The sequence below is a fragment of the Dysidea avara genome, chromosome 13, assembly GCF_963678975.1.
Source record: "Dysidea avara chromosome 13, odDysAvar1.4, whole genome shotgun sequence".
Taxonomy (NCBI): domain Eukaryota; kingdom Metazoa; phylum Porifera; class Demospongiae; order Dictyoceratida; family Dysideidae; genus Dysidea; species Dysidea avara.
The window spans coordinates 13,902,001-13,925,271 of record NC_089284.1 but is presented as its reverse complement, the minus strand read 5'-3'; the positions used below and the strand labels follow the sequence as shown (position 1 = coordinate 13,925,271).

General features: G+C 36.8%; 2 long non-coding RNA genes across 2 annotated transcripts in view; both read right to left on the bottom strand.

Annotated features, from left to right (window-relative positions):
* Positions 1-1,891: 1,891 nt before the first annotated feature.
* LOC136242429 (uncharacterized) lies at positions 1,892-4,355 on the bottom strand. Its single transcript, XR_010694550.1, has 3 exons — positions 4,158-4,355; positions 3,563-3,631; positions 1,892-2,017 (listed from the first exon to the last, which is right to left on the bottom strand). It is a non-coding gene; the product is annotated as an uncharacterized lncRNA (long non-coding RNA).
* Positions 4,356-4,753: 398 nt separating this feature from the next.
* The window catches only part of LOC136242791 (uncharacterized), a 28,858-nt gene continuing 10,340 nt past the window's right edge, over positions 4,754-23,271 (bottom strand). Inside the window, exons 3-4 of the long non-coding RNA XR_010694642.1 lie at positions 17,058-17,081; positions 4,754-4,853 (exon numbers count right to left, since the gene is read on the bottom strand). This is a non-coding gene — a long non-coding RNA (uncharacterized lncRNA). The remainder of the gene's footprint in view (positions 4,854-17,057; positions 17,082-23,271) is intronic.

The following is a 23,271-nucleotide window of genomic DNA, read 5'->3' as shown; positions in this document are numbered from 1 at the left end:
GTAAGGTTAATGGTAAAAATTTCAATAATGACAATTCAGGTGAATTTTGTGCCAAGACCAAGCGGCACCAAAATTCACCTGAATTGTCGTTATTAAAATTTTTACCATTAACCTACCATCACAGCCATTTCTTGGCCACCACCTTGGATTTCACATCTTTTTTCACCACAGCCTTTTTTTTAGGGCCGCACCCTTTTTTTTACAGCTTGGCTGTTTTGGATTAGATCTGATTTATGATACAATACAGTAATAACTAAATACCCCATACAAAAACAGCTTGGCTATACAAAAAAAGATGTGTCCACGAAACTAAAAGCAACTGGCAACTAAAGGAGCTAATATCCAAGAAATGAATGTTAATATACACTGGCAACTAAGCATAATTTACAATAATCTTGGTCCTTATCATTGACTTGTGCAGTCTGACAGTATTCCTAATTAATTGCCTGTAAACTTAATAGGCTAGTAAATTGGTACCTTTCCCAATAGTTCGGCATCGTAGAGGAGAAAAAAGGAGGCTAAATTACTAGCCAATCAGAGTTACAGGGAATTAATTAGGAATGCAGCAAGACTGTACAAGTCAATGATAAAGGATCAAATTTTTATAATTGTAGCGAGTTATTTGCCAGTATTTCTTGGCCTCACCCAGATATTAGCTCCTTTAGTTGTTAGTTACTTTTAGTTTGATGGGGACGTCATTTTTGTATAGCCAAACTGTTTTTGTATGGGGTATATTGCTGTATTACAAATCAGATATCACTCTGACTTTTCTAGGCATGTGGCACACAACTGATCAATAAGACCATTCTATGGGGATACACTCTAAAACAACAAGATAGCAGCAATTTAAACATTAAAGTAAAATGGTAGTTATAAAGAGGTGGTCTTTGTTAGAAGGTGGTCTTTATAAAGAAGTGACCACCAACTGAAATTACCAAAGTACTGTTCCATTCCACCATTCCATTCCAGTCCACCATTCCATTCCACTGAATCCAGACACCCAGCAAATTTACATGTATGGCATCATGATAGTCAATAACAAAATATCGTGATATCAATACTCTCGAAATATCGCGATATATCGTTAAAACGATAATATTTCTCAGCCCTAGTTAAAAGAAATCAATTTAGGATGTTGCGAGAGTGAATGTAGAACACAGCTGAAAGATAAAGGTTCAATGTTAAACTTTTTGTTTAATTTCAATCTAATCCAAAACAGCCAAGCTGTAAAAAAAGAGTGCGGCCCTCAGAAAGGCTATGGTGAAAAAAGATGTGAAATCCAAGGTGGCGGCCAAGAAATGGCTGTGATGGTCCAGATATCAGCTCTTTAAGTTAACAGTTATTTTTAATTTCATAAAGTATTTCCCTATACGACTGAGCTGTTTTACATTGGGTTACAGGTACTTGTAGTTTCTTGGACATGCCTTATTTTGTGTTTTTTGGCATTATTTACTGTGTAATATCATATCAGGTGACACCAATTGAGAAGAGCCTTAGATACTCCTAAAAGAGCTTTACAGACATCCTTACCATAGACAGTATGCAGTGAGGGCTTTGTTAAGATCTTGGGCTTGTCCTGTGATGTTGTTTGCATCTTTCTGATAGTGAATACACTTACATGCTCTACTTTAATTGTGTCCAATTAAGTACACAGAAATTTAAGATATTTATACTGTTGGTATGTTATGAAATGCTGAAAAGCAAAAGGTGTCATTTTTATAGCAACCAAGTTGTTCTGTACTGTGCTTTTACATGCCATTGCTTTTCTGCAGAGTGTACTAATGCTTAAACTACACTGTAAATTAAAAGTGAATATAAACATTTAACCCCTTACCAATGCATAAGTATCATCTTTTAAACTGTCATCATAATTTTTAGCATTTTGTAAATCCACAGTTTGATTATTAGACTGACTGCTATCCTTCAGGTAACCAGTCACATATTTCACATTGCTATATACTTTTCCAGTAAATTCTTCGGTGAAGAGGAATTTTTGCGAGCTTAGAGAAAAGTCCACCTTTGGGAAGAAATAAGAGCAAACATTCATATGCATACTATGTTTAATATGTTACAAATATGCAAGAGATCATAAAAAGGACAGGCTGTATACAAGCACACCATGAACAGTTTATCTTTACTGAAATGAGCACCTCATGATAGATGATTGATACCAAAAAAAGTAAAAACTTTGCATTAAGATGTTAACTCTAGCGTGCTCCTATATGACATTCTCCTCACTAATATCTTCTAGTACATGTATATTATTATTTGTAATTGAAGAATTCATATAGTGCAGGGGCGGATCCAAGGGGGGGGGGGGTCTTTGGGGTCTCGAGACCCCCCCTTCAGGTTGAACCTCGAACAGGAAATCTAAGACAGAAAGTGCACGGAGGAAAGCAACAGATCGCGAAAGATCGATATACCCTAATAGAGCAGTCCCTAACTGTTTGATATAGCATCACGTGATGGTAGCTCACGTGATATGGATTGTTTAAAGTTCAGCAAATGGCGGAAGACACATGCTTACTGTGCGAAGAAGAGCTGGCAGCTGCAAGGGAGCAATGGCATTTGTAATCACTGATATTGTTGTAAAGGTACATCTGATTTATATATAAAGAGTGTTTTGCTGCTGGTACTTTACTTTTGTGGTAATACACCTGACTCTGCCTTTGGTCAATATTGGCACATGATATCACTCTGCTGTTCTTGAGACCTCACCCAGAAGACACAGAATGCCGGTCCCCGCACTCGAAAGTATGAATTACAAAGTGACACAGGAGTTAGCTACTTCAGTAGTTCTTCAGCTTGTTCAGGAAGACCAACTTCACTCACACTTGCACAAGGTTCACTTTTGGTGCCACTTCTGCGAGGGTACCGGATGGAAAGCAAGAAGTGTGATCGAAAATCTGGTGCGATGAACAAGTGATCCATCATTCGTCATGACTATAGTGTGTGCCAGGAAGTTGTGTATGTAGTAAGCTATAAGTCTACAATAGCATAGTATAGCAATAAGCTGCACAAACAGCAGTGTAGGTTTCCAGCTAGTTATAGCTATATACACACATCGTGCTTGTTAAAGTTTGCCTAAGGGCACATTTTGTGTATGAATGCTACGTACAGCCATAGGCCGGATGTACTGAGTTAAATAATTGTGTGAACTTTATAGGGGGTTACCCTCCACCCAGCTCAGAGACCCCCCTCTTGAAAAATCCTGGATCCGCCCCTGTAGTGCATGAGTGTTGTGCAATGTCATAACAAATAGAAAATGATTCAACTTTTTCTTCAGGAAAAAAGCTGTGTTTGTAAGTATCAATTCTTGAAAATGGAATGGACAGTCTATGTCCATGACCTCTGATGGTGCTTGCATTGTATGTTATATAGCTTGGCAAACATAAGTTGTATAGGATTTTAGATAGCATTGTTAACTTCAACATGTTCCTTCTGTGATGTAGCATTTCCCATTTCAAATTAGATAACATAGCAATGTCACTGCTAAAGTCTGACATGACAACTGAAATCTTGCTGCCCGACGTTGGATAGCTTATATGTCCATTCAACCAACCTTAATTTTCAAACGTTTAAGATCGGCCTTATCCTGAATCCCTTTAATATCATCAACAGCCAAACCAATCTAAATATATGAAATGGATATTTTAAACATACACAGAGTATTATGTTAATTGCAATCATAACAGGATACCTAATAAAGACATGTGTCACGTGTCTCAATATGCTAGTGTGACCATACAAGAGTAAAAACTTAAAACAATGTGATTTTTCATTCATACATATTATATATGGCTCTATGTTCCATTCTCTAAACAGAATCACCTTTACTTTGAAACTCCTTTCAAGACTTGGTAGTCCATGGCCGAATCAATCTCAGGCATTCCCAAGATATGCACCACCAATTTTTGTTGAAAGTTATTTTGCATGCTATCCAAAAGATGTCTTCTTCAAATCTATTCAATACTCAATTTAAGAATCAAAATAGCTGGAAATGTAAAAGGTTATGCTGTATTAAATTTTAGGATTTGAAGTAAGTTACAATGTGAGACTATAGGGCTGTGTTGGACCCCTTTGTGCTATGAAATGATAATGAAGAATATGGGATAAATGCATAATCTAATCAGTACTCATCTAATAAGCTTTTTTACCAGTAAATTTGTCAAAACTATCGGCATCAATACGATAAACACAATCCACAGAAAGTAAGCGATGTGAGGGTAGAAAAGATTATTCCCTTCTTCAGCGTCTTCCTGGCTATTGAAAAATATTCCATCAAAATCAAGCTCTCCAGTAGTCATCACCATGGTCTTGATCAAAGACCGAGCAGGAGATGAAAATGCTGATCGCATGCCCTAAACATACAAATGAAAATACAACATTTCCAAACCTGCAAACCACATACTATAGGTTATAACTTACTGGTCGAAAAAATATCATGTAAAATGTTAGGCCAAAAGAAATCACAAACACGGTAGAAAGCAGAAGCATTTTCACGAATGTCCTTAAAATATCTATAAACATCAGAACATAGACTCCAGTATTAGGTTCTGTCTTCAAATACAGCAGCAGTTCTAACCAAGCCAGCAGTAAAGTGAATGCACCAAACTGCCACTGCCAAGACTTAGGACATTGACATCCAGACTGTAGACCATATGACACAAAAATTATGGAGCATGTAAACAAACAAATTTCCACACAATTATCCGGTTTCTTAAAATATTTTCGGCAGCTGTTATAATTTTGCCAGCTGTTATAAAGTTGATAAAGTTCAACACAGATGTAAATCAGAGAAAAAAGTATGATGATGACTGCAGCACCACGCAGGAAAGACTGGTTGTAGTTTTCTGCATAAAATTGTAATAATTATTATCCATACTATAACTGTGTAAAAGGATGTAGCCCATAAAAAATGGTGATGAAAAGTTGTAAAATTGATGGTGGTGGCCAAGAAATGGCTGCAATAATGTCAATGCCAATCATTTTAATAATTAGGTTTGGGCCAATTACGCCAGCATAATAGGGTAGCAAAAACATCAACCATTAGGATGATTTTCAAGATTTTTAATTAAAATGCACAATACGCATGCCAAAAGTGCAGCAAAACATGAGCACAGTACACATTATTACTACATACATGTAATATTAAAATTTTTGGCTGAGAGCAGTCACTTACTCTAATACAGAAATGTTGATTTACTCTAATAAAATAGTCAGCTCTTGATTTTGAAAAGCATTTTTGAGTACAATAGGTTCAATTTTCAAGTACTGCTCAAAAGCAGGATAGGCTATTTTCAAAGCATAATTCACCACACTGTCATGAAATCATAGCTAAAAATTAATCACTATTTTATTCTGAATTTCTCTAAAAATTCACACTATGCTTTTACTATTCCAAAACATACTCATTTTCAAAATTATTCTCAACTAGTGCAATTAAAAATTATTAATTAATTCGTAGCTATGTGGGAAAATCCCTAAATTAGCATGTTACTATCATCTGTTCACTGTCAAAGTAGGGATTTTCCACATACAGCAGCTATGTTGTTATAGCTTCCATCATACATATATACATATATATATATATATATCTCTTGTGCTTTAAAATTAACATTAAATTTTTAATTGCACCAGTTTGTTAACTTTTTGTTATCAAACAGTATGGTAGTACTGTTTAGTACGGCAATCGGCACTGCTAAAAATGCCGCATCTAAAAACCATCACAGAAATATCATATGGGACAAAATCATCTTTATGGAATAGTCTCTAACAATAAATACAGCGTTAAAAACAAGAAAACTATTACAGGTAGCAGGATATATACACATATATATTTTTTTAATTGTCAAAACCAGTAGTTTGGTCTGCCTGTCTCACTGACCACAGTCACAAGGCTAGAGGCCAAACAAAGCAGCACACAGCCACCATTTTATGCCACAACAACAAAGTCACTGGTGGGATGTGCCTTTTGTGGTTCCGATGAATGTCTGCTTTTGTGCTTTATCATACCTTTTATCTTCAACTAAATAGTTGTCTTCTACTTCATGCCAGGGAACCATATCGAGGTCTTAATTTTCTGTATTGACACTTTCCTTAAAGGAGCATATTTAGACACCACAAAACTATGTGAGGTTCCTGTAGTATCCTTGATAGTACCATATAGCCAAAGTTGAGAATTTTTTTGCTGATTTCAAAGTTTTGGGGGTTAGCAGTACAAATTTTACCCTTGAAATATTTAGACCTCCATGTAGTCTAATACATTTTGGGATTGCTTGCAAATCCACAAAAAAAAATTTTTTTTTTCAGCTACACTGCTCAACTTTGAAAATATTTAGGCCATACAGTATTGGGTAGCATCTATGCTAGGGCATAGTTTACCTATGGCTAGGCTTATAAAACAATTGCAATGGGCCTTAAGTGATCAGAACATGTTACCATGCCTCCAATGATAGCGCTGAGGTCATGCCCATCAACCGTAGAAAACAAGGTATTGTACCATGCCCCTAGCTAAATCTGCTGCATAGCACAGCAGTCACAAGCACATGTATTTTTATAACTACACTCTAACAAAAAGAAAATCATTATTTTAAAACGAAGTAGGGCTCCAGTGAGTAGTGAAACAAGAGATGATGTAGCTTTGAGTTACTTGGCATGTATTGTAGCAACTGTTAGAGTAACTTGATCTCACTGCTTATCTCAAGTAAGCTACACAGATCAAGAGGCATAATTGCCATGTCTTGTTTTCTGCAGCAAAACTGCAGCTGATTGCAATTAGATCATTAAGGGGTGTGGTAGTTGTTGTCTGATCATTAAGAGCATGGGAGCATGTACTGATGCTACAGGTATCTATTCCCTCTTACAATAGTGCAAATGCTTCAAACAGTTTTGCGGTTTCTAAATAATCTCCTTTAAGAAAAGCATCAATACAGAAAATTAATGTGTATGGATTTCTTGTAAGACAAAGAAGACAGTCACCACAATAATAAACTCACACGTGGCATGTGCCTTTTCTGGTTTCAACAAGTGTCTTCCTTCTGCATTTTTCCTTTCCTTTTACATGGTTGTCCCATCCACTGCTTCATTTAGCCAGCCTTGCAACTGTGGTCAGGCTGGCAGACAGACTAAAAATTAGGTATTGGTGGATTTTTAATTTGACATCCAGTCTTCTGCAAGTGTTTTCTTCTTGTTTTTAACGCTGGGTTTGATGTCAAAAGTGCTAAGACTATTCTATTAAGGTGAATTCATCATGTATGATAGCAAGAGTAAAAAGTACATCTAGCTGTACCAACTGCGTGATATGTCAGGAAAACTATTTTGTTAGCAAGATGCTTATAATGGAGTAATGGACAATTCACCAATTTTTCTATTAGATTAAAGTGACTGCTCTATTAGAGATTTTCATCTTACTGTGTTTTTGCCTAAAACTGCTATTATGCATCTTGGGCAATAAAATTATCAATTACTACCATTATGCTAACTGCTGCAATTAATTATGCTAACTGCTGCAATGGATGCATACATGATGACTTACCTTTATCTTCTCTTGTGTCTCATTTCTTTTCCATTACAGCATAGCTGTTGACTTGTGGGTAGTACATAATGTACTGACTATCACAGTGACAGAAAATTGTTCATGATTTTTGTAGTGACTGGATTGATTGCAAAGGCACTTCTCATACTGTTCTTCGGAAGCGCTGTGTAACAGGTGGAAATAAGTGAAAACAGAGGAGAATAGCCACTTCACTTCAGTAATTGGTATCTTAGTCCAAAAACAGCCAAGCTGTAAAAAAGGGTGCAGCCCTCAAAAAAGCCAGGGTGAAAACGTTGTGAAATCAAAAGTGGCAGCCAAGAAACAGCTGTGATGGTAGGTTAATGGTAAATTTTTTAATAATGACAATTCAGATGAATTTGTATTGCCTCCTCCAAGTTTCACTAAAATTCGGTACATAATTCATCTGAATTGTCGTTATTAAAATTTTTACCATTAAACAACCATTTCTTAACTGCCACTTTTGATTTCACATCTTTTTCACCCTGGCCTTTTTGAGTGGCACACTCTTTTTTTACAGCTTGGGTTTTAGTTTAGATATCACTTTTTTTGTATTGTAAGCCACAAAGCCAGCCATAGCCAGCCATAAGCTGGCTTTGGTACTTCCTTTCTTTACTACAGGAATTGTTGAACAAGAGAAGCAATTATAATAATGTGTGCATAGCTTTCTGTCTGATAAAATACTTGTATATTTAACACTGAATAAAATGAATGATTGTCACATAAGTAATAAGGTGACTTGTTACATACGTAGCTGAACTGTAACTAAATTCTCAATGTTTGTAATTGAACTCTTTACATGGTGACTTGTTTCTAGCTGAACTCTCTCTATAGGGTGACTTGGAATGTAGGTTGAACTCTTGTTTCTAGCTGATCTCTCAACAGGATGACTCATTTTCTCTACAGGGTAACTTGATCAGTTGATCTCCCTACAGAGTGATTTGTTTGTAGTTGACCTACATATAGGGTTACTTGTTTCTAGCTGATCTCTTTCAGGGTGACTGCTCTATTAGGATGATGGCTCTATTAAAGTATCTCGATCTCGCACTTGCTACACCAAGGTGGATTTTGTGTTATAAGTCATAACTATGTCGCTTTAAATCTGATTCTTCTAAACTATTGAAGGGTCTTTCTAAGGTGATTAATCAATCTGTACACCAATTTTCAAATTATTCCACTGAGGGGTTTGTCTGATAGGCATGGCAAGTATTCATTTTTTTATTAGCTAATCTCAATCGTGTAATTGTTACACACTGTTGATTATTTTACTGTATCTTCATGGTCTTTAGCTCAATTTCTTTCAAACCACAAAAGGTTTGAGGTTCAATAGTTGTACCGATGTCCCATATTAAAGCGGTTTGTCCTATAGGCATGACAATATATTGGTGTTATTTTTCATGAATAATCGCTAAGGCCACTCCAAGAAAATTCGCTGTTTCCCATTTCCCTCCTGCATGCAGATTCTCTTCCACATGGTTTCATTCATTGTGCTGTAAACTGAACATTTTATTCATTATTTATGATGTGAATGTGTAGCAGTTGTACACAGGAACTATTTGTGACTGGATCTGCGAAAACCGGTCTTATCGTCCAAGACAGGAAGTTTGATTTTTCACACAAACACAAAACTTTATGAATGCACTATCAAATTTCACTGTCACAGTCGACCAGAGTAAAGTGGTCTGCTTTTGCTAGCTGCCTTTTTTAAGTACAGTGGCAAACCGTACAAGTGGTCTTGAGTCTTGATGGAGCCCTGGCCAACCAGGAGATGGCTGTACAGTTCTGTGGCATTGGACAATGACCTATGCTGTAAATTTCCTTTCATTTTAGCCAGTTTTGAGCCCTGAATGGCCCATAACTTGGCCTAATTTATCCCAACATGTTCCCCTTCAATTTTTAAACAGCATCTTGCTGGTCTTCCAGGTCCCCCGCTTCCCACCCCTTTTGGAGCTTGCCTGATACAGCCAACCTCAATTAAAAAACTATCTAAAAAGGTGAGTGACTACTTCTTCAGTGGAGTAATAAATTGTTGTAAAACACGTGAAAATTTGATACACATATCTACCACCATTGGCAAGCTACAACACTCTGAATATTTAAAACCATCATTTCTTGATACTTTTAAATGGGCAATACGACCGGTTTTCCCAGAGACAGTCACATTTCTAGCAATAACTTCATAACCCATGAAGCTTTTACTTATTTCATGCCCTTAGTTTAGCGCTTATAACTATAATGAATAATGAACCGCCCGCCCACACACATTTTTGAGATTGATGAAATTGGAAACAAGGAATTTTCTTGGAGTGGTATAATAATTCCTTGACTGCTCTATTATTATTATCATTTAGACCACAGCAAGTTAAAATACTCAAATTTTAGTGGCTACTTACAGGTATCTAAATCCTGTAGATCCCTTGTTTATGTCTCAATAGATCCCTGTCTCTGGGGCGATACAAAACACGGCAATTACACACCTGTAACATTAGCAACGCATGGGCATTTAACTGGATAGTATGTGCCATTACAAGTTACAGGGGGCTTGTTCTACTCACAAACACTACATTTCTCGTGTCACAAGCAGCTGGGAAGGTACAACAAGTAACAGTGAAGGTTCATGGTCTAAATTAGTTAGACCTCGAAACACAGGGTTCTATGGAATTTAGAAACCCTCAGGCCCTGCAGTAGTGCCCTTGCTTCGCTCGTGCACCACAACACAGGGCCTTTCAAGTTTCTAAATTCCATAGAACCCTGTGTTTCAATGTCTAACTATTATTTATCCAAGCTGTAAAAAAGGTGCGGCCTCCAAAAAAGCCAGGGTGAAAAAATATGTGAAATCCAAGATGCAGGGGTGGTCAAGAAATGGCTGTGATGGTAGGTTAATGGAAAAATATTTAATAATAACAATTCAGGTGAATTTGTGTTACCTCCTCCAAGTTTCAATAGGATTCGACACCAAATTCACCTGTATTGTCATTATAATTTTTTTTTTTGCCATTGACCTACCATCACAGCCATTTCTTGACTGCCACCTTAGATTTCACATCTTTTTTCACCCTGGCATTTTTGGAGGCCACACTCTTTTTACAGCTTGATTACATATCACTTCTTTTTGTAATTTCATACCTAAAGCCAGCGGCCAGCCTATGGCCAGCTTTGGGTATTTCTTTTATCTTGTCTTTTTTTTCTCTGCAGTATATAGGAATGAAGATTATGAGGGAGAAGATTTTTAATTGTTTGTTTCACTACATGTACCTTTAATGTAATTATTACAATTGTGTTGATTAATTATTAACCCACCATGATAGCTATACGGGCTGAATTGTTTGCAGCTGAATACTCTACAAGGAAACATGAAATACAGGGAGACTCATAATGTAGCTGTACTCTTTGACTACATGGTGAATGGTTTGTAGTTGAACTTACTACAGAGTAACTCGTAATCTAACTAAACTCTCAACAGAAAGAATTGCAAGATAGCTGAACTTTCTACAGGATAGTTTTCTTGTATATAGGTGTATTGTTTACAGGGTGACATGTTTCTAGCTGATATCTCTACAGGGTGAAGTGTTTCTTGCTGTTCTCTCTACAGGGTGACTTGTTTCAAGCTAGGGTGATTTGAAATGTAGCTGACCTATCTACACAGTGACTTGTTTCTAGCTGATCTCTCTACAGGGTAATTTGTTTCAAGCTGATCTCTCTACAGGGTGACTTGTTTCTAACTGATCTCTCTATGGAGTGGTTTGTTTCAAGCTAATCTCTCTACAGAGTTTCTTGTTTATAGCTGATCTATCTACAGAAATGTAGCTGATCTCTCTACAGGGTGACTTGTTTCTAACTAATCTCTCTACAGGGTTTCTTGTTTCTAGTTGATCTCTCTACAGGGTGACTTGAAAAATAGTTGAACTCTTTGCAGGATATCTTGTTTCTAGCTGATCTCTCTACAGCCTGAGGGTGATTTGTTTCTAACAGAATACTGCACAGGGTGATTTGCTTCTAGCTGATTTCTCTACTGAGAGATTTGTTTCTAGCTGAACTCTCCTTGAAATATAGTTGGACAGGACTGCACATGAGCACCATTTCATTAGAAACTTTATTTAACCCAAGTCTGATTTTGGATAACAATTTCTACATGAGTAAAGGCAATTGTGTAATAGTGCATGGGTGGCACTGAATGGAATTATCCTGAATGTTACATTCTTCATGCTTCAAAGTATGTTTCCTAGGTTTGTGTTGATGCTGTGTCTTTAAAAGTTATTGCCTGGATTAGGCGCTTGGTAAGCAAAATCTGCTGTACAGGCAATCCAGTACTAGCAAACTCCCGTGCCAGTATTATTCTACAAAAGGTAGTTATATTCAATGACAATATGACAATAACACTAACACAAGCCAAGACATCAGTGAACCTGCAGGCAAGATTACAATTCCAGCACCCGCTGTAAATACTTTTCTAATGGAAATGATTGCATAATTCTGGCTAAAATTGTGAAACCATCCCTACACGTAAATAATTTATGGCGGTAGCTGCGTACATTTAAATTGTGGCATGTGCTTTGTAGCTTCACGCCTCACTACCATGTGTTTTGATATTTTGTCTACATTACTGGTAACACAGTAACTTGGTGACTTGGTAACTTGCTGAAGTATAGAACCGTAAAGCTTCTACATTAATGGTGTGCATGTGACAATAGCACCAGGTGTCAAAACAGCAATATAAAGACAGTCAAGTGCACTAAAGTACTTACTTTACTAGCCATGAATAAAACTAAAGTAGTGAATACGTTTACACTAATGGCCAAATCAATCAAGCGCCATGTCTAGTGCCAGGCTATACTGCCACTTGACTAGAACAGCAATATAAGCTAACTTGTGACTTTCTTCATTCAGTAAAACAACAAACTATCTTCTTCTCAAAGTCCACAAGTTAACTCTGGTCATACTTATCTATGCTTTGGCTCACTTACAAAAGTAAAACCCACTATTGATCCTTTGAAGTACAGTCACCATGTTAAAGCAGAGGAGATCACACAGTTTCATCAAAGAAATCAAATGATTTTTGAGAATGCCTGGAATGTATTTATGAGAAATAGAGGTAGTAAATACAGGTTATATCCCTCCTAGGAGGGATACGAGTTGAAAAGAGGGCGTGCCCGTACTTATGTGAATGAAAATGAAGAGCAGCTTTAAAGCTTTGCCTGGAGAATTTGCATAGTGAATGGGTGTGGTGCTTTCAGGCCATTATAGCGCTGTAAATATATTCACTACTTTAGTTTATTCATGGCTAGTATAGTAAGTACTTTAGTGTACTTTTAAGCTTCAATACGAGCTGCTCAGCACGCAATTGGGCTTCCTGTGTTTAATTGCATACCCACAATCAAAGCAATCTGCATGCTTGTGTCGATACACTTACGTCCAGCCTCTTGTCGTTGTTCTTACAACGTTATCCACAATCAAAATTCACATGGTTCAAGGTAAATACACTTGCAAAGCATTCCTGCAGTTTCCCATGAGTCACACAAGTGGAATATATTTGTTGTAACATGGGTACTTGTGATTTGCCTGAAATATAATATGCACTCGCACTTGGGCCCTGTGGGCCCTCATTCTCGTGCGTATATTTCAGGTAAATCACTCATGCCCATGTTACAACTACTACATAAATTACGTGTATATAATTATGTGTATGTAGCAACAAAGCAAAGGTGAAAATAAATATTAGTTTAGTACACTGTCAATTAATTCCATAGGTTTGTTTGCTGCATGGCGCCTGGTTTTTAGAAGTAACACTACATCAACTTGTTTCTATTGTGTTTATAAAGTTTTTGCAACTAGTTCTGCAAGTTACCAAGTCACCAGGTTTTGTAAGTGTGTGTGAAAAGAAGAAAGCCCAAAAATAATTTCAATAAATAAGAAAATAAGCCAATTTTTGAAGTCTTATATCTTGGAAATGGTTGAAGCAATTTTGCTTAATTTTCGTATGTGGACTACTTAATTTCCATAGAAAAATCATCTTGTTTTGTAAAGGCAGCACGGAGCTATGAATGTGTGAAAATCACTTTTTTTTTCTTCCTGTTAATATACTCATGTTGAGGTGTGCCGGCTTCTTGGGCCAAACAACACACTACCGTGTGTCTTGATTTGGGCACATATTCAGATGTACGATTAGTTTTATGATAATTTATGTCTGGCGACATTCTATTGCTTGATGTGGTATGCACAAGCTCACAATTATGTTTTTTTTTAATTTCAATGATCCCTAGCAATTCTCATGTTTTGCTTGTAGCTAGCTAGCTACTAGCTATATAATTATTTGTTTATTTTTTTGCAACAAAAAAAACAAGGGAGGGCTACAGATACAGCTACTAGTAGAAATTTAATCCCAACTGGCTATCAAGACACACAGTAGCATGTCGTGTGGCCAAGAAGGCCGCCATGTCACACTGTGGGTAAACTGACAGAAAGCATATGCAATTTTCACACCTGCATAGCCCTATGGTCCCTCCTCCAAAGTACACCATTATAGCATTATACCTGTCCACTAGGTAGGGTAGGCCACACAGTAAATTAGAGTAAAATTTGCTCCAGTCATTCATGAGATATGGACAGCTAATGTTTCAATTATTTTCTTCATTTTCCTTCCTCTTAAGGGGTCTATGGGGCCTAGATTATTGTTTTTGCACACTTTGCAAAAGTTGTTATGAAACACAAGTGTAGTCAGCTGATGTTCTTCATGTTTTTCTTCACACACTTTAACAATAACTCACGTGTCATTTGGTAGATTAAGTGTAAATTTTAAGGGTAGTAAGAGCATAATACAGCACACTTACAGTTCAAATTTTGTACATATCGGATAGAGAAAAAAAGGAGTTATGCACGATTTTTCAAAAATGCAAAAATGATTTGTTGCCATGTCTACAGGATAAACCACTTGATGGAATAGCTTGAAAATCAGTCTGTACATGTAGTGACTATCATTGTGCAAACTTTTGTGGTTTGAAAGAAATTGAAATGATGGTCATAGAGTTACAACAAAAATGCCAACCATAATTTTGCACTTGATCAAATTATATATATATATATAAAAGTTAGTACTCCTACAGTTCTATCAGACAAACTGCTGAGCTGAAATTGCAATGTACATTGATTAATTACTGTAGAAGAGCCTTTCAGTTGTTAAGAAGAAATTGGATTAAGTTATAATGTGAAAACTAACTACATGTAACCAGTGTACAATCGAGATACTCTAATAGTGTAGTCACCCTATTAGAGCATTCAGCTATATTACAAGTCACCAGTAGAAGTTAACTATGTTACAGCTAACCTGCACCTATTTCATGTCACCCTGTAGAGAGTTCAGCTAAATTACAAGTCAATCAGTAGAGGCTTTAGCTACATTAAAAGTTTCCCTCATGAACTTTCAACAGGTTGACTTGTTTGTAGCTAAACTTTTTACAGGGTGACTTCTAACGTAGCTGAATTCTCTACAGGGTAACTTGTTTGTAGCTACTCTTGTCCGGTTAATTTGTTTGTAGCTGAACCTCTACAGGGTGACTTGTTATGTAGCTGAACTCTCTACAGGGTGACTTATAACTGAATTCTCTATGGCAGACTTGTAATGTACATAGCTGAACACTCTACTGAGTGACTTGTAGTAATGTAGCTGAACTCACTGCTGGGTGGACCCTCTACAGGTAGACTTGTTATGTTGCTGAACTCTCTACAGGAACACTTGTTACATACAGTAGCTGAACTCTCTACTGGTGTGACTTCAGTAATGTAGCTGAACTCTCTAAAGGGAGACTTGTAATGTAGCTGAACCCTCTACTGGGTGACTTTTAATGTAGCTGAGCCCTCTACTGGGTGACTTGTAAGTAGCTGAACTCTCTGATGAGTGACTTGTAATGTAGCTGAATTGTCTACATGGAGACTTATAACATAGCCGAACACTTACAGGGAGATATATTTTCTGTTTCACCTTTAGCTGAATTCAGTTGTCTTGATGTCTCCAATTTCTGTACATTAGGTTAGGTAATCCTAAGGCTGCAGCACAAGTTGCTGTCAGACCTTCAGTGCTGGCCTCTGTTAAATTTTAATAATAAAGATAATGAGAGACTTGTTATGTAACTGAACTCTCTACAGGGAGACTTGTAGATGAACTTTCTACAAAGCAAAAACCAAACAATTATAAATTGCAGGATTGAGACATTCTAATAGAACAGTCACCAGTAAAAAACCATACTGAACACCCAAATCCTTAACCACTGAGCCACTGCTATCATGGTTGTTAACTTCATTTAATTATAAATGAAAATTCTAGCTAAAATTTACCAAATAGTGAAAGTTTATAATTTCATAAACCTACCATTGAAAATTTTAGATTGTTCTAGAACAGTCTATGTGCGTTCTACTCAAAAATGTGCACTTTATTAAGTTATTAACCAAAAAGTCAAATAAAATGATACGATTATAACTTGTGTCTGCAGATAAGAAGAAATGTGAGAAAAGCAAATCTCAAAGCCAGCCATAAGCTGGATTTGAGGCCATATAGAGCACAAAAAGAAATTAAATCCACACAAAAACAGCCAAGCTGTGAAAAAGGATGTGGCCTTCAATAACCTGGGTGAAAAGTTGTAAAATCAAAGGTGGCAGCCCAGAAATGGCTGCAATGATGTTAATGCTATAAATTTTAATAATGGTTGTATGCATTATCATTATTGTGCAGCCATTTCTTGACCTCCACCTTTGATTTCACAACTTTTTTCATCCAGGCTATTGAAGGCCGAGAGAAACACATTAGGCTAAACCTAAAAGCCGTCACCCTGTTATATTTGCCACCATAAATTAATGTTTCAAGTCACGATTCCACACAGCAATTTTCAACAGTTACTATTAAGCCATTTTTCCTGCAAGTGTGACAAAATTGGGCATTTTTGATAAATCTTGATTACATACACTATATTTGTGCTTCATTACTTTGTCATAACTCCATACCTGTTACTTAAATTTCTACCAAGCCACAGAAGGTTTGAGATACAATGGCTAACCTATCAATGTACTGATTCTTACCTTATTTCTATAAGTGGTTTACCCTGTAGACATTATATACAACATATTGGTATTATTTTACATGAATAGTTGTTAATAACTTGCATAACTTTTATCATATTCAAATCAAACTTGATGTGCCTTTGAACAACCATATATGTGCCAAATTTCAAGGAAATTGGATAATGTGTTTGCATTTTATGGAAGTTTTTGTAAGTGTTCAAAAAGACCAGAATTAAGATGATTTTTGAAGACTCATATTTCATGAATGCATGGAGCAATTATGCTCAATATTGGTCTGCAGACTAATAAGTGTAGAAAAAATTTTCACGAGAATCATCTAAAGGATTTCATGTTAACAGCTGGTGTGGTGCGCCAGCTTCTTACGAGACATGACACACTACCATGTGTCTTAGTACATTTAAAACAATGCACTCTTTCATAAAAATGTACATACCTTGACAGTCATCATTGTCGGAAGCTACAAGAGAGAAAGAAACATAATTTTTTTAAAAACATTTATTAAGACTTTACAGCACAAGTGCTGAAGGTCTGCCTGTTTAAAGTTGTTACAGAAAGTATGTTTGAAAAGGTGGAGAAAGGACAAAAAATCCATGACTGGACCTGGGCAGCCTCAAACCTGCAGCCATCTGATTATCATGCAAACACTTACAGGAGTCTGCCAGGCAGTCAGGAGGTCTTCTTATTGTTAATTTCATGTATACGTATCCATAGAAACCTTAGAGAGTGACTTTATTATCTCAAAGTACCCCAAGTGGAACCAAGTATGGTGCAGTATACAGCATGTAAGAAAAGTAACATAACAAAAATTTAATTGACCCTTAAATCCCCAAGCTTTTCACAATAAAATTACACTCCTCAACCCCTGTATTTCTTACATACACTTTAAGTTACCATAATCAAATTTTCAGTGCCACTTCATAACACTACAATGGACTTTAGAGGAGGAACTAGGATTTTACAGAATTGCTAACAGAGAAACTTAATATGGGCTAAAAAAAGTGGTAACTGGTTGATACAACTAGTACAGTGTACAAAGTGTACTCAGCACTTGGAACATGCTCTATCTAAGGACAGAGCCTTGGGCATAACCCACAGGAAATGTTTGAAAACGTTGGCTTCTGAGATGAGATTTGGTAGTTATTTTGATTGACCAAGCATATCCATTGTGAAGAAAGTACATCACCAGCCCCCAGCTGCAACTGTTATACATAGGCAGTACTCTAGTTTCAATTTCAAGAGGTCTAGGGGTACTCCAGAAGTTGTAAGATATTTGCAAATTTATTAGCTTAAAGTGATGTTGTAAACATAATCCACCATGCCCAGCAATATCAAAGATTTTGTTCAATAGCAATAGGTATCTATCCCAAAACAGCCAAGCTATAAAAAGAGTGTAGTCCCAAAAAGCCAAGGTGAAAAAGTTGCAAATTTAAAGTGGTGGCCAAGAAATGGCTGCAATCAGTCTATTTGAAATATTTTGTTGTTTATAAGTTAAATACTCTACAGCGTATCATGTAGTTGAACACTGTACAAAGTGACTTGTTAATACACTCAGTAGATGAACTCTCTAAAGGGTGACTGGTAACGTAGCTAAATTTACTAAAGGGACTCTACATTTTGACTTTTGTCATAGTTGAACTCTGTAACTTGTAATGTAGCTGAAATATCTACAGAGTGATTTGTTTGCAGCAGAACTCTCTATAGGATGACTTATAACTCACTGCAAGGTGACTTGTAATGTATAGTGCAACAAGGCAAGAACTTCACAAAGTTAAAATTTCATATTTTTGATTATAACTTCATATCTTCTGTACACCACATAGATGCATCTTAATTCTGTTTTTGTACATAATTGTCCTCACGCTGTCTTTACCTAAGTTACCATAGCAGCAACCATTAAATTGTATAATATTTTTCATTCTTTTTAAAATTTTTGTATCTAGTTCTACATACCAATAGTTTTCTAGTGGATGAAAGCTCTCATTGGGCCCAACAATTTGTAGTACCAGATTTTGGTTTAAAATAAAGTCATGTGAATTTTTTTTTATTTCCATGTGGTTTTAAAAAAATGTATATCTAGTTTCACATACTTCAAAATTTTAAATCTACTATGTTCTGGAAGAAGATTAACCAGATTAAAATTTTTAGTAGGGACTTCGTAAATTTCTCTTGATTTTTGTTTCATGATAATTATCATGAAGTCAGATTAAACTTGTAATGTACCTAAACTTTCTATATACAAGGTGACTCGTTTGCAGCAGAACTCTCTACAGGGTGACTCATTTGTAGCTGAACTCTCTACTGAGTGACTTGTTTGCAGCTGAACTCTCTACAAGATGACTTTTTATAAAGTTGAATGCTCTAAAAGAGCAACTTAATACAGAGCTGAGTGTTCTAATCAAGAGATTGCACATGAAACATATTATGACATAAACAACAAAATCTCATAAAATGCTTAATACCATTGCTTGTCAAACCTTTATGAATTCTGTAAGTGAAGGCTGCAACTTTTTAATGCTTCATTGTAGAGCAAAGTAGGTTTGCTAGTTTAGTCACTTGTATAAACTATATATATATATATATATTTTATAGTTATAACATGGTTACGAGGGATATGACTAAAATATATGCACGAGCACCCACAGGGCGCGAGTGCATATATTTTTGTCATATCCCGAGTATCCGGGTTATAACTGTTATGTGCTACTTTCATTGGCATGTCTACTGCTCCCGGTAGTGCAGTCGTAAGTAAAACATTGATTGTTAAAGACAACGTTGGATTGTTACCTGAAGATGTACTAGCAAGCCATTATTGTTTACAAGTGCCTGGCTGGTGTCCCTGTGTTAACTGCCGCGACTTTTCACCACCAAGTGTTTCTCTGCTGGCTAAAGACAATGCTAAAGACGATTTGTGCGACATGAATCATGAGTCATACCGCCTGATGTTGAAGCGAAAGGCAAGTGCTGTGAACACTGTTGGAGAAGGTACAAAGGCTGCTAAGCAGCAAGCCCAGGAAGTCCAAGCGCGTGATACACCCCGAGATGCACTCGCTGCCTTGGATCACCCCAAGGATCAACCGGGCAAGAGGTTCCAATTTGACTGCCACAGCAATGATTTACAGTAGTTTAAAGAAGGGGAGTGTCCAGCTAATACCGCTAAAAGCAATCAGTGGGCACTTAGAAACTTTGAAACCTGGCAAAATACTAGAAATGAGAAGTTCCCAGATGACCCATGCCCAGAAGACATTTTTGCAAACAAGAAAACTGCTTGTGACTGGCTGTGTAAATTTGTGTGCGAAACAAGGAAAGGCAACAGGGAAGAATACACTCCAAGAAGTCTTTACTTACTACTAAACGGATTGCAACGATACATTCGAAAGACGGAGGAGTTTAATACATGTATTTGGAAAGATCCGGTGTTTACACCACTCAAAAATGTCTGCAATTCATTATTCAAGCGCTCACATAACAGTGGTGTGGGTGCTGATATTAAGTCTATGCCTGTGCTGACTCCTGATGATGAAGACAAGCTTTGGACAAGTATTGCTGCCACTGCATACATGCTCTTCACTATAGGCTTGCGAGTTATCACTGCTTCTGCAGACAGGCATGTCCTAACTTGCTTTCATGTAATACCATGCTTATGCGACTGCTACACTATTCAGTGACTACCTCAGTTGTCTAATCCCACTCTAATCTTACTAGCTCATGCATTATCATTACTGTCACTGACATCATTATACTTCCATGATTGACCTACTACAAATGTGTAACCACTCTCCAATCCTTTCTACACCAACCCCCCCACACCCCACTGTATGCTATTAATTATGTATCTAGTGGGTCTTTGTATACTTTTCTATGGTAAACAGTGTTTTTGTCTTTAGTAATACTATTATCTCCTTAAGCATGGCAGCTCTTAGACGTGCTTGGGTTATTCCATTTTCACCTTTGCGTACGTGGAATTGCCACCGGTTAGATACATTGCAGTAACTTTCTGTAATTGAACATGCATGTGTGACCACTGCACTTCAACTGTGTTACTCTCTGCAGGCTTGCTCCATGCCCGTGTATATGCAAGTCCATTGGTGGCTACAGGCAGTTAGGAGGTGTGCATATCTACACCAAGGTTGCACATCCCTTCTCCATGTATATAATAATACCTTACTATAGTGTTTCCCTGGTTTAACAGTAGGATAGGTGTCATTGTCTAGGGCCCATTTACAAGCTTTCCATACCTCTGCAAACCATCTTCATTCTTATGCAATTAAATAATTCGTTTGGTTGCTAATGCAACTTGTAATATCTCCAGTGTATACCAACTGTTGCATACCTATAGCTCAATGGCTGTTGCTTCCATGGGCATGCTCCATACTCAGGCATATGCATGTCCATTGGTGGCTGCACGCAGGTAGGAGACTGGGTGCGTATATCCATACCAAGGTTGCATATAATAATATCTTGCTATAGTGTTTCCCTGGTTTAACGGTAGGATAGGTGCCATTGTCTAAGGTTCTTTGCAAGCCTTTCCATGCCCTCTGCAACCTATCTTTAAACATTTACCAGCTTGTTTTGAGGGTACATACCTCCAATCCTCAGTTGCACTTGCCTTCGTCAGTACATAGTGTCTGCGTGCACAAGAGTACTCTTGTACTTTAAACTTGAAAGCATCTGCATACAATATAAACTGCTACATGTCTAAAATCATTGCAGGCTTTTATACTACATATGTAACCTCTTTAGCTCTAATTGCAAGTTTACTCGTGCTTACCAATGTCTGTATGTATAGTACTTGGCTGTATTCAAACTTTGAATACAACTGTTGCTGCTGCTTATGGGCTTTTACATTTATGTTCTGCTTACATGCTTGCAAAAATGCATATCAGTATTTGCAGAGTCACTTAATGCTCACTAATATGTGTATACATTTGTTGCTGCATACAGGTAGCTGACACTCGCAGACTTACTGTGTACATTGCATTCATGTCATATTTACACACTCCTTTATACTTATGTTATACCTGCACACTCCTTGGTACACACAGGTTCTCAGGCATTAGTCCCTGCTGGTCCTGTAAAAACTCTACTTAGTAAGATGCTTACCGCTTTCGATATATACACATACAGGCTCACTTAGTTGTATTCTCATTTGGTATTTTCATAATTTTCTATATACCATCGGGATGTGTCATATACTTCATGCATACTTGTGCTATGTGTGGTTATTATATCTACAATAATATTACTGTCTGTGTACTATTATAATTTGTATATGTGGGGTACGACAAGCTCGGGAAACTGGGGAAATTTGGAGGAATTTGGGTGAATTAGATGCTAGTTATATAGCTGTAATACTTTATCAATTGATGCCAATATTAATGTTCATGACATAGCTTTGTCTGTCATTTTGGTTGCTAGTGATCAATTGCTGCGATTTGACATGTCTTAGCAGTTTGCTATCATTACTTGCAAATGCTATGTTCATTCATCTACCCTATTTATGGAAAAACTTACTGCCTGCCCTATGATTTCCTCAGTTGCCCGTTATTCATTCAAACTCATCCTCTCTATATCACATATTATATGATCTATATATATTGTCATGTCATGCACGATCTCATGTAGATATAATCTTACTTGCTATTATGGTATCATTGTGTTCTTGTTGCATGATTGCTGAACTTGTGTATTGTCACATACACTACTGGCTTTGTGGAAAAATGTTATGTGATTAGCATTAGGAAAAAGAGTAGGCAATGTAGAGCTTGGTGCAGTGCAAGGGTGGATAGCTAGGTAAATAAATGTATTATATATATGAGCACATATGTGTAATTTAATCCTCTGTAAATGGTGGCGGTTGCCACTATTCCCAGGGGTGGGCCCCAGCAACCAACATGTTAATTTTTATTGGAATTAAAATTCAGTTGCAAAAGGAAGTATTTCAACCCAATCATTGAAAATACCTACTATAAATGCTTTCAAAGCATGGTAGCAATAGGGGTGGTGAGTGGAGAGAGGTGGGTGGGCTTTGTATAGAAATATAAAATGGAATACAAGTTGAGTGATCCAATTTGGGCTCTCCCTGCACTCACATCACTCCCAAGTGAGCTCACTACTCACCATTCCATCAAAGCCAGGGCCAATGAATGGTGCCAAACCTCCAGTCATGGCTTTCATAGGGTCTGAGAAAGACTGTTGCAGAAACCAGATTCATTTACACAATATTTAGGTACAAGCAAAAACAAACAAAGATGTATGATGATTTTATTATGAAAATTATATCTCAGTGAAACCATACTTTAAAATGGTTAGGTAGTTATTGTCCAAACAATAACTACCACCATACAGGAGGTCCAGTCATGGATTTTTTTCCTCTTTTCTCCACCTTTTCAAACATACTTTATGTAACAACTTTATTAGGACCAGGTGTCCTACAGACCTTCAGTACTTGTGCTGTAAAACCTTAATAAATAATAATTAATAAAATATAGATCTTTATTGTTTCATGTGACAGCTTAAAACGGGCTTTAAACCTTACAATTATCAAATTGTGATAATGTGTACTGTATGATAAGGTTAATGCTGCATTGAGTAGGGATATAATAGACTATAAATAAATGTGGATTCAACTTTGCTACAAAATTTTCACT